Source organism: Nicotiana tomentosiformis, chromosome 7 (genome assembly GCF_000390325.3).
Source record: "Nicotiana tomentosiformis chromosome 7, ASM39032v3, whole genome shotgun sequence".
Taxonomy (NCBI): Eukaryota; Viridiplantae; Streptophyta; class Magnoliopsida; order Solanales; family Solanaceae; genus Nicotiana; species Nicotiana tomentosiformis.
This window is the reverse complement of record NC_090818.1, coordinates 9,958,063-9,973,815: the sequence shown is the minus strand read 5'-3', so window position 1 is coordinate 9,973,815 and position 15,753 is coordinate 9,958,063.

The window sequence follows — 15,753 nt, the reverse complement described above, 5'->3', positions numbered from 1 at the left end:
GATGAAGTCTACTACAATGCGGACTAATCAACCTCCCACTAGTGCTAAATGCTGATTCTGAAGCGACAATAGAGATAGGAATGGCTAAGAGGTCACGGGCCATCTTTTGCAAAGTAGGAAATTTTAATCCGTTTGTCTTCCATCAACTTAAACTGTCAAATGATGGTGTACGAGGTAACAAACTTTCTTCTAAATACACATCCAATTCCGATCTTGTGTCCACATTCGCCCTACTCGACACAACAAATTGATCAAAACTAGAGAGCCGATTACCATCAATAATACCAACAACTTCATTAGATGCTTGAGATGACTCATGTGAAGTAAGTGCTCTACTCTGATACTCTTGAAAGAGATCAAAACAATGGTTTCGAACTTCTTGAATTTTATTCAAAGGAGCTTCTTCACCATAAATTTATGCAAGATAGAATTCCACTAACTTCATCTTATACCTCGGATCAAAAATAGTAGCTACACCCATCAATATATGTACATCGTCCCAATATTTTTTGAATTTCAACAACATTGACGTTGCCATAGAGCTAATCAAAGGATTTAAACCTTTTACCCAAGCTTCTAATTCTAGCTTAATGTCACAAACTTTTGAAAACTATTGAGTTGAAGTTGGATATTGACTCCCCGAAAATTATTCGGTGACATGGTAAAAGAGATTCAACTTTACACAAACTTCTTCTACTGCACTCCATTGCCCTTCGGTTGGAAAACAATGATAATTGGTATCATTCATACTCAACTTCGAAAACACCTCTTTGTAATCTAAGGCTGTTCTCAACATTAAATATGTTGAGTTCTAACGAGTAGGACAATCATACTCTTAACTTTTTTGTGCAAGAAATATGTAGCAACCGTGCAGCTTCTTCGAACCTTTCAATTTTGCCTGAAGACCCTATCTAATATAAGACACTGTTACGCACGTTACTGATACCATCTTCTATCACCTTTAGCCCTTCTTGTACAATTAAATTTAAGATGTGTGCGGCACAACGCACATGCAACACTCGACCCATCAACAACAAATCACTTTTACAAAGTTTCTCATCTAACAAGGTTTTCATCATAGAATTGGTTGTGCTAGAATTATCAACAGTAATTATTGATATTCTTCTCTTAAGATTCCACTCTAACAAGCAATTGAGCAACGCACCACATAGAGTATCCTTATCATGTGGAGCGAGAACATAAATAAATCTCAGGATATGACTCTGAAGCCTTCATGAATTATCAATAAAATATTCCGTAATAGCCATAAATCCTTTTTTGTTATTGTCTGAGGTCCACATATCAGTTGTTATTGTAATTTTACTTGTGAGTTTTTCTAACAACTTAGAAGTTTTTGATTTCAGATTGTCAAAAAATTTTAAAATATTATTCTTGATTGTGTTCCTAGATACCATTTTAAACAATGGTTGGAGACTAGCAACAAACTTCCTAAATCTAACATGATCGACAATGGACAAAGGGTACTCGTGTAAAATGATGGCATGAGCAAGTTCCCTACGTGAAATATCTTGATCAAAATAATGTTGTTTGCTACCATCGCCCCCCTCCCCCCCCCCGAACCACCCTCATCTTCTAAGTTACTTGACCTCTTACGACATCTACGAATATCATCCCACAAAGATGATGTCCCTCATTTTCTTGTTGATTTGATACGAGTATTACAATACTTACAAACACCAAGGAGAACACCATTAAGCTTCACCGCTTTGAAATATTTCCATGCTTCATAAATAAGTTTTCTTTTACCTGCTTCATCAATAACTTCCATGGTAACTTCATCAGACTACATAAGCTTTTGACTCTCAGTCTCAATAGGAAAAGCATTTGAAGATGAACACATTGGATTTTGTTCGTCTTGAGACTCCATAATTTTCTATAAAAAATCAATAAAAGAAATATTAAATAGAGATATGGGACTTAAATTACTAGTACTAATAAAAATATATGACCCCATCATATTCTGCAAGATTAATACCTAAAAGAAGAATCAGTTACAATAATGAAGAATTCGATGCTTAAAATTCTTAAATTTTAGTATTTCACCAAAAAAGGAACTAAAATATTTGGACTAACTGAAACTAATTATTAGTATAATCTGCCTCTTAGAAGTAGCATCCTGCGCCTGCAGCAATATTGGAGACTCCTAATTATTTCTCTTCAACTATTCTTCCTGTTCCCTAATTTCATTGTTCATGCACATTTTGTAGATTGAAAAACAAAGGTATCCAACGAGCTTATGAAGCCAACACACAAATTTGCCGAAAGTTTATAGAAAATATAGGAACTTTTTGTTTTTGAGAAGGAAAAAAAAGATGGAAACTTGCAGGTTGCAATTGTGGTAGTAGTAAAATCAAGAAAATCAAACCTTATTCAAACAAGAAACAACAAATTATGGTATATGATTTCAAACATAAATCATAGACCATTTGTCGGCAAACCAAAAAGGAGATAACAAAAGTAATCTTGATGGAGAGCCAAAGCAAAATTCAACAATATGAATATTGAATTCGAACTGGGTCATTAGAGTTTAAATAGAGAAAACTTACCAGAGAATGAGATTGTGAGAGACAGAGAGAGTGGAGAAAGCTTTGAGATTGTGCGTGACTTTGTGGAGTAATCCTCTGAGAAATCAGGGCGTTTGTGATTGTGAATTGGGTTTAGACTTTTAGGTCTTAGTTTTGAGGAGAGAGTAGCATTTTAGGTTTACTTCAAATAATTAAATCCTGACCCGCGACCCGCCCCGCAACGCCCCCACAAATGTTGTAACCCGTCCCGCCCCGCGATCACTGAAACCCGCACCGCCTCATTGCCATCCCTAGCTGCTGCTCATCTTCTCACGGTAACAACTATCCAAAATACCGTTTAGATCTACAACCAAAAACTCTCCATAAACCCATGAACTAAGTTTCATCCTTTAGCCAAAAATTTATCCCAAACCCAACTGAAAACCTCCCAAAGAACCATAGTCGAACAAGGTCAGTCGAGGTCGTGATTTGAAGCTTCGTCAAGGTTTTCTCCGCGGATTCAGGTTGCGATTCAGTTTGTACACAAGGTCAGCGGATCTACGCTCCTTATGTATTGAAAAAAAAAATCATCTATTGAAAGGTTCATTCTTGTTCCTGTTTTGTTCAGTAATGTTTCATATTCCATGATTTAGCACATTCGCTGCCATGTTTTATTGTTCTGATTATTTATTTTGTTTAGGCTAGTTTACTGATTTCTTGAGCATGCTTAAATTATTTTATTACTATTATAGTTTATGTTAGATTTTATTGCTAAATAAATAGTTTGAAGATAACCGATATAAGTTTGGGGTTGCAAAATCAATTAGACTGATGCATGCTTTATTTTGACAATAATTCTCTTATCGTGTGTGTTGGATTTAAAGTGCTAATGGGTCGTGAGGAATATGTCAATTTTGTACATTAAGTGGGCTGAGATTTTAATTGGACTAGAGGTGGGGATCGCTTTTTTTATTATGGGCCAAAAGTTCTTCCAAGATCCAATAATAATAAGTCGAACCATGCTGGCCCATTTCATAAACCAGTTGATCTAATCCTTGTAAATACATAAGATGTATTTTTTTCTTTAATTACCATATGAATCAAATATCAATAAAATTCATAATATCTTCCCTACAATAATTTCCATACTTGTGACCCTACAGCAATCTCAAACTAGTTTTAGGAAAAATAACTTATAAAGATTCGTAACTTGCTTTAGACACGATTAATAAATCATCGTGACTATGGGTACGGTTCCCATGGCATGGTCACGATACGTAAATCTCAATTCAAGTGTGTGTTTCACGCGACTCGACCATAACGTCAAATAATAATGAAAATAAACATGTTGTAAATTGCGGGTATATTTCACGTGACGTGATTCGTAATATGTACCAAAACAAACAAGTGTGCGACATCGCGACTTGTTCAAAAAAGTTCCATAAATATTAAAAGCGGTTAAAAAGTTAAAAATGCACAATAAGTTTTAAATATGTATTAAATCAGATAATTAGGCCAATTATTAATAGTTGAGCGACCGTGCTAAAACCACAGAACTCGGGAGTACCTCACACCTTCTTCCGGGTTAACAGAATTCCTTACCCCGTCTTCTGTGTTCGCAGACTATAAATAAGAGTCAATTTTCTTGATTTGGGATTTAAAATAAATCGATGACTTTGGACACCATAAATTATTCCAAGTGGCTACTCTGAATTAAATAAATAATCTTATTTCGATTAATGTCACTTTAATTGGAAAAAGTCCCTATCCCTTCGGGAAAAAGGAGGTGTGACAGGAATAGGATCGTATAACTATGCACCCCGAAAACTCTCCTTGGATCTTGAAAATAGGAAAACTCCTCCTCCAAAGCCTTCAATTGAAGAGCCTCCGACCTTGAAGTTGAAGCCATTGCCTCCACATCTTCGGTATGAATTTTTTGGCCCTTGTTCTACTTTACCGGTTATTCTTTTCTCTTGTTTGACTAACATTCAAGTTGACTCTACATTGGCGGTGCTACATAAGAGGAAGAAAGCTAGTGGATGGATATTGGCGGATATTCAGGGAATAAGCCCCACATATTACATGCACAAGATCAACTTGGAGGAGGATGCCAAACCATCTATTGAACATCAAAGGAGACTCAATGAGGCTATGCAAGAAGTGGTCAAAAAGAAGATTATCAAGTGGTTAGATGTCGGGGTTGTCTACCATATTTTCGATAGTTCTTGGACTTCTCCGGTACAATGTGTCCCAAATAAGGGGGCATGACGGTGGTCACCAATGACAAGAATGATTTGATTCCCACAAGAACGGTGACCGGGTGGAGAATGTGTATGGACTATCGCAAGCTTAACAAAGTTACAAGGAAGGATCATTTTCCACTTCCCTTCCACGACCAAATGCTTGATAGGTTGGCCGGCCATGCTTTCTATTTCTTTCTAGATGGATATTCGGGCTACAACCAAATCCTTATTGCTCCGAAAGATCAATAGAAAATAACATTTACATGTCTCTATGGTACTTTCGCATTCAAGCGGATGCCATATGGTTTATGTAATGCACCGACAACCTTTCAAAGGTGTATGATGACTATCTTCACGGACATGGTGGAGGACTATCTTGAAGTTTTCATGGATGGTTTCTCGATGGTTGGGGATTCCTTTGATGATTGCTTGGCAAATTTGGATAAAGTATTGGCAAGATATGAAGAAACGAATTTGGTACTAAATTGGGAGAAGTGTTATTTCATGGCCGGATGAAGGCATTGTCCTTAGCCACAAGATCTCAAAGAATGGCATTGAAGTCGACAAGGCAAAGATTGAGGCGATTTCTAAACTTTCACCTCTAACTTCGGTGAAAGACGTGCGAAGTTTCATAGGCCACGCGGGGTTTTACCGACGCTTCATCAAGAATTTTTCTAAAATGGTGAACCCGTTGTGCAAGATTTTAGAGAAAGATGCTAAGTTCCACTTCAACGATGATTGCATGAGATCCTTCGAATTGCTAAAGTTCAAATTGACAACCACTCCCATTATCACAGCTCCTAATTAGAGTATTCCTTTTGAGCTCATGTGCGATGCTAGTAACGTAGCGGTTAGGGCTGTTTTGGGGAAACACATCAACAAGATTTTTTATCGGGTCTACTATGCTAGTAAGATCATGAATGGTGCCCAAGTCAACTATACCGTTATGGAGAAAGAGCTCCTTGCCATTGTGTTTGCAATTGAGAAGTTCTGCCCGTACTTGATGGGTGCAAATGTTATTGTCCACACGGATTATGCGGCACTTTGCTATCTTATGAGCAAGAAAGATTCCAAAGCTCGGTTGATGAGATGGGTTCTTTTGTTGCAAGAGTTTGATATTGACATCCAAGATCTAAGAGGGAGTGAAAATCAAGTAGCGGACCACTTGTCTCATTTGGAGGAGGAGGGTAGGCCACATGATGGCCTTGAAATCAATTGCTCCTTCCCCGATGAGAAATTCTTGGTTATTTCAATGGAGGAGGTGCCATGGTTCGCGGATCTAGCAAACTTTCTTGTGTGTGGAATTATCCCGGATGAGTTCTCTTCAAATGAAAGGAAGAAGCTCAAATGGAATTGTCAAGATTATTATTAGGATTAGCCATACCTTTTTCGAATTTGTACGGATTGGTAATTAGAAGATGTGTACCGGAAGAAGAGAAAAGCGATATTCTTAGGTCTTGTCATTCTTCGCCATATAGTGGTCACCATGGTGGAGCAAGAACGGCAGCCAAAGTGCTAAGTTGTAGTTGCTATTGGCCCACTCTTTACAAGGATGCAAGTGATTTAGTGAAAAGATGTGATGAATGTCAATGGGCCGGTGGAATCTCGAAGAAGAATGAAATGCCTCTCACTACCATTTTGGATATTGATATCTTTGATGTGTGGTGTATTGACTTCATGGGTCCTTTTGCGAGTTCTTGTGAAAACACCTACATCTTGGTCGCGGTTGATTATGCGTCTAAAAAGGTTGAGGCCGTTGCTCTACCCAATAACGAAGCGAGGAGTGTGGTGGCGTTCTTGAATAAGAATATTTTCACAAGGTTTGGTACTCTGTGGGCTATCATAAACGATGAGGGGTCACTTTTTTGCAACAAGGATTTTGATACTTTACTTAGGAAGTATGGTGTTACACATAAAGTTACGACTCCTTATCATCCACAAGCTAGCGGTTAAGTGAAAGTCTCAAACCGGGAGATAAAGAGTATCCTATCCAAAACAGTGAATGCTAACCGGACGGATTGGTCCAAGAAGCTTGATGATGCATTATGGGCTTATCAAACTGCTTTCAAAACTCCTATCAGAATGTCTCCATACTGGTTGGTGTTCGGCAAAGCTTGTCATCTTCCGGTGAAACTTGAGCACAAAGCCATGTGGGCTCTAAAAAAGTTGAATCTTGATTGGGATGTAGCCGCTAACTTGAGGGTTGAACATTTGAATGAATTGGATGAGTTCCGATACCATGCTGATACAAGTTCGTCCTTGTACAAAGAAAAGATGAAATATCTTCATGACAAATACATTGGGAACAAAGAGTTCAAGGTGGGTGATCTTGTATTGTTGTTCAACTCACGATTGAGGATGTTTTCCGGAAAGCTAAAGTCTAAATGGAGTGGTCCCTTTGAAATTATGGGTGTGACACCTTTTGGTACGTTGGACTTGAAGAACAAAAACAATGAGGTATTCCGAGTCAATGGTCACCAGGTGAAGCACTATTTGGGAAAAGTTGGTGATGGCCACGTCGTGGTGGTGATTTATTTCAAATGATAGTAATCTGCGTCGTGTCGCGACGTTAAATGAGGCACTTCTTGGGAGGCAACCCATGTGTTTTTCTTTTTTTGTTTCTCTTGTAGTTAGGAGTTATTTTTGTGCTAACTTGATTTGAAGTATTTTGCAGGGATGAGTGTGCTTTACAGGAATTGTGCCCAGAAATCTGGTTAAGTGTGGAAAGAATTGCGGTCTGCGATTGCATTGTGCGGACCACACAATTTTAGTTGTTGAAGCAAAAAGGTGCTCTACGGCCGCACAATTAAATTGTGGACCGCACAAATTGAAGGTGGAAAGTGATAGCTCTCTGAAGCTGGCCTATCAGAAGAATGGCCGATCTGCGGCCGCAACACAAATTTTGTGGTCCACAACAAAATCTGAGGCCACAAAACAAAAGGGAAACTGATCCCCCAAGTAACAGAGTGTGGACCGCAATTGGAATTATTTAGACGCACTCACTTCCCCTTCCCTTGAAAATAAATAGTTAAGTATAAATATAGAGGTTAGGGCATTGTTCCTCTTTTCCCTCTCTGAGCTCACAACTTGCACCACTTTGAAACTTCTTCTTAAATTATTTGCCCACACGCCTAGAAACTGTTGATCACTCATCTCTTGCACTTATTCATATCTGGTATGCTTCATAATCTTGTTAATTTCTTTTAATTTTTAGATTTTTAGTAAACATTTAGACCATTTGTCTGTTAAATCTAATTGAACAACCATGTGGAGTAAATCTATAGTGGGTAGATTGAAAAATGCTCTAGGGGGAATAGGTCAATAGATTTTCATGCTTATATGTTGTTTCCATGTCAAAATTGTGCAAAAATTGCTAGCCCTAGACAAACGTACTGCCTGTTCATCATTGTTTGAAATCTGCGACCGCACAAGAAATTGCGCGGTCCACAGAAGATGAGTCTAGGGCAATCTTAGTTAAGCATGAATTTGTGGCCGTAAGGAAAAAAATGCGGACCACAGAATATTCATTACGGTCGCACAACTGCTATTTTACTGTCATCAGAGAGTTGATAAATTGGTGACTGATATGTGCGGCCACAAGGCAATTTGTGCGGACCGCAGAAAATAGGCAGCGGCCGCAAAATAGCCAATTCTTTCTTATCAAAGAGTTGGCATATCGGTGGTATCTGAGTTACGGCCGCAATGAAAAATATACGGACCGCAATCCAATTCTGCGGCCGCAAAAGAGAACTGTGCGGTCCGCAAGGCCCATTCTGCAGCCGCAATAAAAAAAGATGCGGACCGCAAATCCCTACCCTTCAAGAATGTTTCAACTGTGTCTCTCACTGTATCTTCTAGTGTGTCCTTACATTCATTCTTTGTCTGAACCTGAATTGCAACTAACAATCGCCTTTGCTTGGTACAGAAAATAGTTCGATCTAGAGGCAGAGGCGACACTTTGAAAGGAAGGGGTGACCCTTCTCGGGGACGAGGGAAGATACCCTTACCTAGTGCCCAACATCTTGAAATCAGAAAGAAAACAACAGCCGACAGAGGGAGAGGTGCAGACCTTTCCGAGACCAGTTCTTATGCCCCATCTAGGGAAGCATCAGAGGGCAACTCAGCCTCTGAACATGAGCAGCCGGTTGTCCAGTCAAGGCCTCCATAGAGGTATTATCTCAGGGACGAGTCGTCCACATCTCATAGCACTTCTGAAGGCTCGGAAAGTGCTAGTCAGGCTTCTGAGCCATCTACTAAACCTGCCCCTGAGGCACCAGAGACATCAGTGCAGGACATCCCCGATGATGGTAGATGGGGAGATGCTACTGTTACCGGCCTTGAGAGGTCGAAGAAGAAAGAGATATGGGAGGACCGTTTTGTCAGTTTGGCCGCCTTCACCAGCTTCCGTAAGTGGTGGCCAGTGAAGTTGCTCACTCTTGAGCGGAAGTTTCAGTTGAAAGATCTTGAGAGGTATAACCCGTCAGTGTTGAGAAGTTTAGAGAACGTAAAGGGTGGATGTGGTTTACCTAGAGCGTGGTGGATGCTAAGGAGTACCTTGTCTGGGAATTCTATGCCAATGTGGCACATATCAAGAAAGGGACAAAGGTGACGAAATTGAGAAAGCTCAAGGTGCGATTTGATTAGCACACATTGAACACCTACTTGGGATTTGATGATGTCGAGCCTATAGAGTACTTAGAGAAGTGTGCACTTAGGGATGCAGCTCGTCCGTGGCTAGTAGAGATCCTAGCAGCTTCTGAGCCACCACTACCATGGATCACATCAGGGGCTTCTATTCATAGGAGCACTCTGAGCTTTGAGGCAAAGGGGTGGCAAACCTTTGTATGCAGCAGACTAGACCCGTGCCAGAATGAGACATCTTTCGATCCCTCGGGTAGTTCTAGTGGCTTCCATCATGGACGGGTACCCAATAAATGTGGGTGTCGTGATGTCGGCAAACATCTCAGTGGTCGCCCGGCAAACTGACATATCCTACCCGTATCCCAACACCATTACAGAGTATCTCACGGATGCAAGGGTAGAGCCAAGGGACTTTGATACAAAGGTGCGGCCCAAGAATCCTTTCTCATAGTACTCACTGATGGATGCACACAACCCTAAGAAAAAGGGTCAGTCGTCTACCACTATAGGCCAGTCTGATGAGCTATCGGTGGTAGTTCCAGAGGCCGTTGATGTTCCATCCACCTCGGCCAAGCCTTCAGCTAGTGCCGCAGCTATGCCTCCACCACCATCCTCAGTTCCTACTGCAGTTCCTGTCATAGGTTCCACATCGGCTTTGAAGCCGGTGCCCATGCCTACTGCTCTACTTTCTGCACTGCGAGTCTCCCAGACATTGGCGAGCCTCAACAACTAGATGCAAACCTCCACTACAAAGTTGTCTAATTTATCCAGTACTGTTGTAGCACAGTCTTCTATTCTGGCACCTCAGATGCCCCCATCAATGGAAGAGACATTGAATAAGCTCCTGGAGAATCAGAACACAATCATGGCTACTTTGGTACAGTACAGGTCAGTGATCGAAGAGCTGGGCAACGAAGTAAAGAAGATGAGAAAATCCCAGGCCTTCAAGAAGTCAGTGAACAAGCTCTGGAGACAGGTGACCAAGCTTGTTGCAGCCGGAGATATTCCCTTTGACATGCTAACTGACCTACACCACCCAGGCCCAGATCTTATATCACCAACAGCACCGATGGCACCAGCTGGCCAGTCTGAAGAGCCAGACTCTGTTGCTGACACTGCCGAGGCAGTACGTCAGATGTTCACCAACCCAGTCACTGCCAGAGTTGAGGATGATAAGATCCAGTTGGAAGAGACTGAGTGCGGTGACGTTGCTGGGGACACAGATATTTCCAAGGAGCCATAGGGATTCTTCTTCACTCTTACCCTTCCTTTAGTCTTATTTTGTTAAGCATTGGGGACAATGCATATTTTTATTCAGGGGGTGAAGTTTATTTGATCTTATTTTTTGATTCTGAGACATTTGGCTTGTAATAACTTGATACTATTCTCTCTTCTTCTCTCATTATGTATATATCTTCTCTTTCTCCCTCATTATGTATATTCGTTATACTTTCGATAGTTTTTACTTTGTAGCTTCTTTATGTTTGTTTTCTTATTAGTTAGTGTTTAATTTAGTAGCTTCTTTTTATGTTTCAGCAGATAATAAGCCTTTGGTTTTCTTAATGTCACCGTTCTTTCCAAAGGTAGTTTTTGCGTGAACCGGGTGAGTTTTCTCAACGATGGATGGCATGACAACCTTTTAAAGGGACTGAGTCCGTTTTTGGTGTTTAGGTAATAATAGTAGTAGTAATGAATAAAAAGACCTAATTAAGTCATGCTCGAAGAGTCAAACATGCTTTATTTGGTACCAACGCACTTAACTACGTGCTTATGGTTAGAAACAAAGTTTTTGGAAGAAATAGCTCTAGTTAGTGACTTTGTAACTCCTGTGTTGACTTAGGCAACCATCGAGTGGTTTAATCCAACCATCGTGATTTTTAACCTTGAATGTGGTCATTGTGGGCCCTCGATTCTTTCCTCTTTAACAATGTAGTTGCATGAGGGGTGAGATGCCTTGTTGCTAGTCCAAGTATCCATGTGAAAGGTCTAGAACTTGCCTCGAATGTGTTTCAAGGCGAAATCCAAAGTTTGGCTTGAGAAGTGATTGTAGGCTTTCCTTGGCCCGTTTGAGTTTTCTATTGCCTACCAATGATGTCATCCCTAGTCAACCTCTTCAAGCCTTTAGCCTTTCTCATTTGAAAACCATATTACAAGCCTTTACCCTGTTCTATTGTGACTCTCTCTTGGCACCCGAGGTTTCCTTAATACTCATTTGAAACAAATGGCTAAAAATTAAGTTTGAGGGAGAGACGAGGAAATTGAAAAACGGTATCAAGGCAAAAGAAATGATGAGAAGAAAAAGAAAAGAAAAAAAAAGAACAAAAAGAAAATTGCAACAAAAATGAATAAGTAGAAGAGTTGAAGGGATTCAAAGAAAGGCAATGAGCCCAAACATGGAGAAATATTAGTGTAATGATCAAGAAAGAGTGATGTTAAGTCTCTCTAGTTCCCCAAAGAAAAGCAAATGCCTCAAATAATTGGCAAGGTGTGAGCCGAGAATAAAAAGATGAAGTGCTTAAGGAAAGGTGTATCCACTCAACCATATTGTATCCAACCCTAACCCAAAAGCCTTCATTACATCCCGAAAGAAGTCCTACTTGATTTCAAGCCGAGTAAGCTTATATTAGTGGAGATCTATATGAGGGGCAAGCCTATGGTACTTGAAGCCGTACTTGCGACATACTCTTGAGAGAGATAAGTAAACCTTTCATAAGCCTTTGGATTGAGTGCTAAAATTCTTAAGTGAGCTATGCAAACGGAGAGTAGAAGAGGAAGAATTTAGAATCCACAATGACCTACATGAGAGAGAGAGCTTCCTTGATGAGTAAAGTCAACTCTTGATCTTAAGTGTCACATTAGAACTATATGTGCATGAATGTTTAACTTGTCGCCTTGTTGATAATACATTAGTAGTGTGGGTAATTGTTGGTCCCAACTGATGTGTGAATAACTCACCTTTGACTGGCTGAAATGACCCTTAACTTGTGGAGGAGGGAACTATTTTGTTTGCTTGAGGACAAGCAAAGACTTAAGTTTGGAGGAGTTGATAAGTGGGAATTTTGACTACTTATTAGCGTCTTTTAGCTTTTATTTTAGTCTAAAAGCATTGAATTGCGTTTCCGAAACTAATGAAATGTGCAAAATTGCAGGAATATTGGAAGTTAGACTCCCGAGATGAAATCCGGCTCAAAGAGGAGTGGTTCGAGCACAAGGCAACAAAAGGGCACAGAAGCATAATAAGTGCGGTCCGCAAAAGGAATTATGCGTCCGCAGAAAAAATTTTGGTCTGCAGAATTCTATCTGCGACTGCAACTAAAGAAGGAAAACTCAGTAGACTTTTGTGCAAATTGTGGACCGTACATGAATTGTGCGGCCGCAAAAGAAGGGCTCAAGACCAATATCAGAGAGATGAAAAAAAAAAAGCCAAGTCCATAGTTTCATTGAATTGCAGTCCGCATAAGATTTGTGCGGCTGCAGAAGATTATCTTGCGGCCGCAATCCTACTATTGCGGACCGCAGAAGAGGGCCTTGTGGCCGCAGTGCTAAATCTACTGACCGCAAAAATATTGCCTCGAGGCCGCAGTTCAGAATTGTGTAGCCGCAGAATCCCAGCGCCTGCCAGATGAAGAATTGTGCGGACCGCACATGGAATTGTGCGGCCGCAGAACCTCTTGAAGGGCATTTTTGTCCAAAATTTCCAGCCTTATATAAATAGATGAGTTTCATAAAATTAGGTCAAATTTTGATATCAGCAAGCTCTGTAGCCGTTTTTCTTTGCCTCTTTTGGAAGTTTTCTTTATTTTGGTGAAATTTACAATAGATTTTATCATTTTAAGTTTACATTGTGAGTTTAATTAATCTTTCTTCTTCTTTTTCTTCAAACCCAAGCATGAGTAGCTAGATTTTTACTAGGGTTGTGACCCAACCCTAGTGTGTTAATATTATGGGCAATTAAATTAGTGCTTGTTTATGATTGAGTGTTTATTATTTAGCCTAGTTCATGCTTTGATTTGTGGAATTAATGGTTGCAAACATTAGTTCATGCATATTTGACTTAGTCTCTACTTGAGAAAGAGAGACTAAGTCTAGGAATGGCTAACAAGGAATTGGGTCAATTGAGAGATTGATTAACCCAATTAAAGGGTTCAACCTAGAGATAGTAATAACCTGACTTGAACTTCTATCAATTGTATTGTGTAATACCCATTTGGTCTTGAGAAAGCCAAATTGGGGAAAATCATTCTCTGACCGAGAGGTATTGAGTGGGTAATTGAGAGTTGATAGCTATAATACACCCAGATCAACAAAACAAGTATTAAGGTTTTTATCCCATTAGGCAAACACCTAGGTGATGGTCACAACCCTAGAGTTTTTATCAATTTGAAAAACATCAAAAACAACTATCCTAGTCTTATTTCTTTATTCTGCAAACTTTAGTGTAAAATTAGAAATTGAAACAAAACCCTTTTTGTGGAAGTGCAAATTAAGATAATTCAATTTCACGCATTAGAATATATACCCCTAACTCCTATCTAGCTCCCAGTGGATTCGACCCCGACTCTTCGTTGGGTTACTATAATTGCAATCGACCGTTTCATGCCTTGTTTAGAGGTGTGCATTTGGACGCGATCAGTATGCCCTCTTTATTATCTGCTCATAATTTTTGCATGTCACCTACAGATATAGTCTACGCCTTAGAGAAGCTCGGACCGAAGGTAAAGTGGCCGCAAAAGATGAGATCATACCCAAATACTAGAAAATCAGACGCCCTCTACGATTTCCATCAAGAGCGAGGACACAAAACCGAAGATTACATCGCCCTCAAACATGAGGTCGTAAACATGCTACGACTGGGACACCTTAAAGAGTTGCTGAGCGATCGAGGAAGGACCAACTCCGCCAGAGGGCGTGAACAACATCAAGGGCTGCCAAAACCGACCTCACCGGCCCGTACCATCCACATGATCATTGGTGGTGGGGATGATGCCTCCATCAACAACGTGAAGTTCACCACAACCCACAAGCTCAAATGATCGATCATCCACGAACGATATGATGAACTTGAAGAAAGTATCATCTTCGATAAATCAGATACCAACGGTTTGGCCTTCCCTCACTATGATTCTCTTGTTATCAATTTAGAATTTTAGATATTGATGTGAAATGAATTATGATAGATGATGGGAGCGGTGCACGCATTATCCATCCTTGAGTACTTGCACAAATGAAACTCGAAGATAAGATAGTGTCGCGCTGCATCGCACTAACATGCTTTAATAATGTAGTTGAGCGAACATCCGGTGAGATCACACTCCCCGTCCTAGGGGGTGGCATCAATCTGGAAACCATATTCCACATTATGGACCACGACACATCATACAACGCCATAATAGGGCAACCATGGATACACACCATGAGAGCTATCCCCTACAGCTTGTACCAAGTCATCAAATTCCAGACTCTATGGGAAATATTCAGTATACGAGGGGAGCAATGCACATCCCAGGAATGCTACCGCATCACCTTAGGCTGTACGGCCACCCAACAAACAAAGGATAAAGAAAAAGAGGCATAGGAATCAATAGGGTTGAGGTCGGTATGCGATGACAACAAAGACGTCATAAGAGAACCCGACATGGCCGAGGCTGCAAGATCGACCATAGAGGACCTCGACCCCGTTCCGTTAGACAAAAACGACCATAACAACAAAGCTTACATCGGCTGGAAGATTCAGGAACCGGGTAAGTTTCGTGAATTTTTAATTGCTAACGCGGACTTGTTTGCATTTAGCCGTGCATATATGCGAGGTATCCCAAAAGAGATCGCCACGCACAAATTGAACGTCGATCTGCTCTACCCCCCGGTGAAGCAGGTTAGGCATAAGCTCAACTCCGCCATTAATGATGCAGTACACGAAAAAGTGGAAAATTGTTTGAAAATGGCTCCGTTAGGGAGTCGAAGCACCCCCAATGAGTCGCCAACATAGTCATGGTGAAAAAGAAGAAAGGAAAATGGTGGATGTGCGTAAATTTCACTGACCTGAACAAGCTTGCCCCAAGGATTCATTTCCATTACCCCATATCGACCAACTCATCGACATAATGGCCGAGCACGAGCTTCTAAGCTTCTTGGATGCCTACTCGGGCTATAATCAGATCCCCATAGAGGAAGAGGACTAGGAAAAAACCACCTTCATCACCCACTAGGGGACGTACTGCTACAAGGTCATGCCTTTCGGACTGAAAAATGCGAGGGCAACTTACCAAAGGTTGGTGACTAAGACGTTCAAAGACCAACTCGCTAAAATGATGGAAGTCTACATAGACGACATACTGGTCAAATCC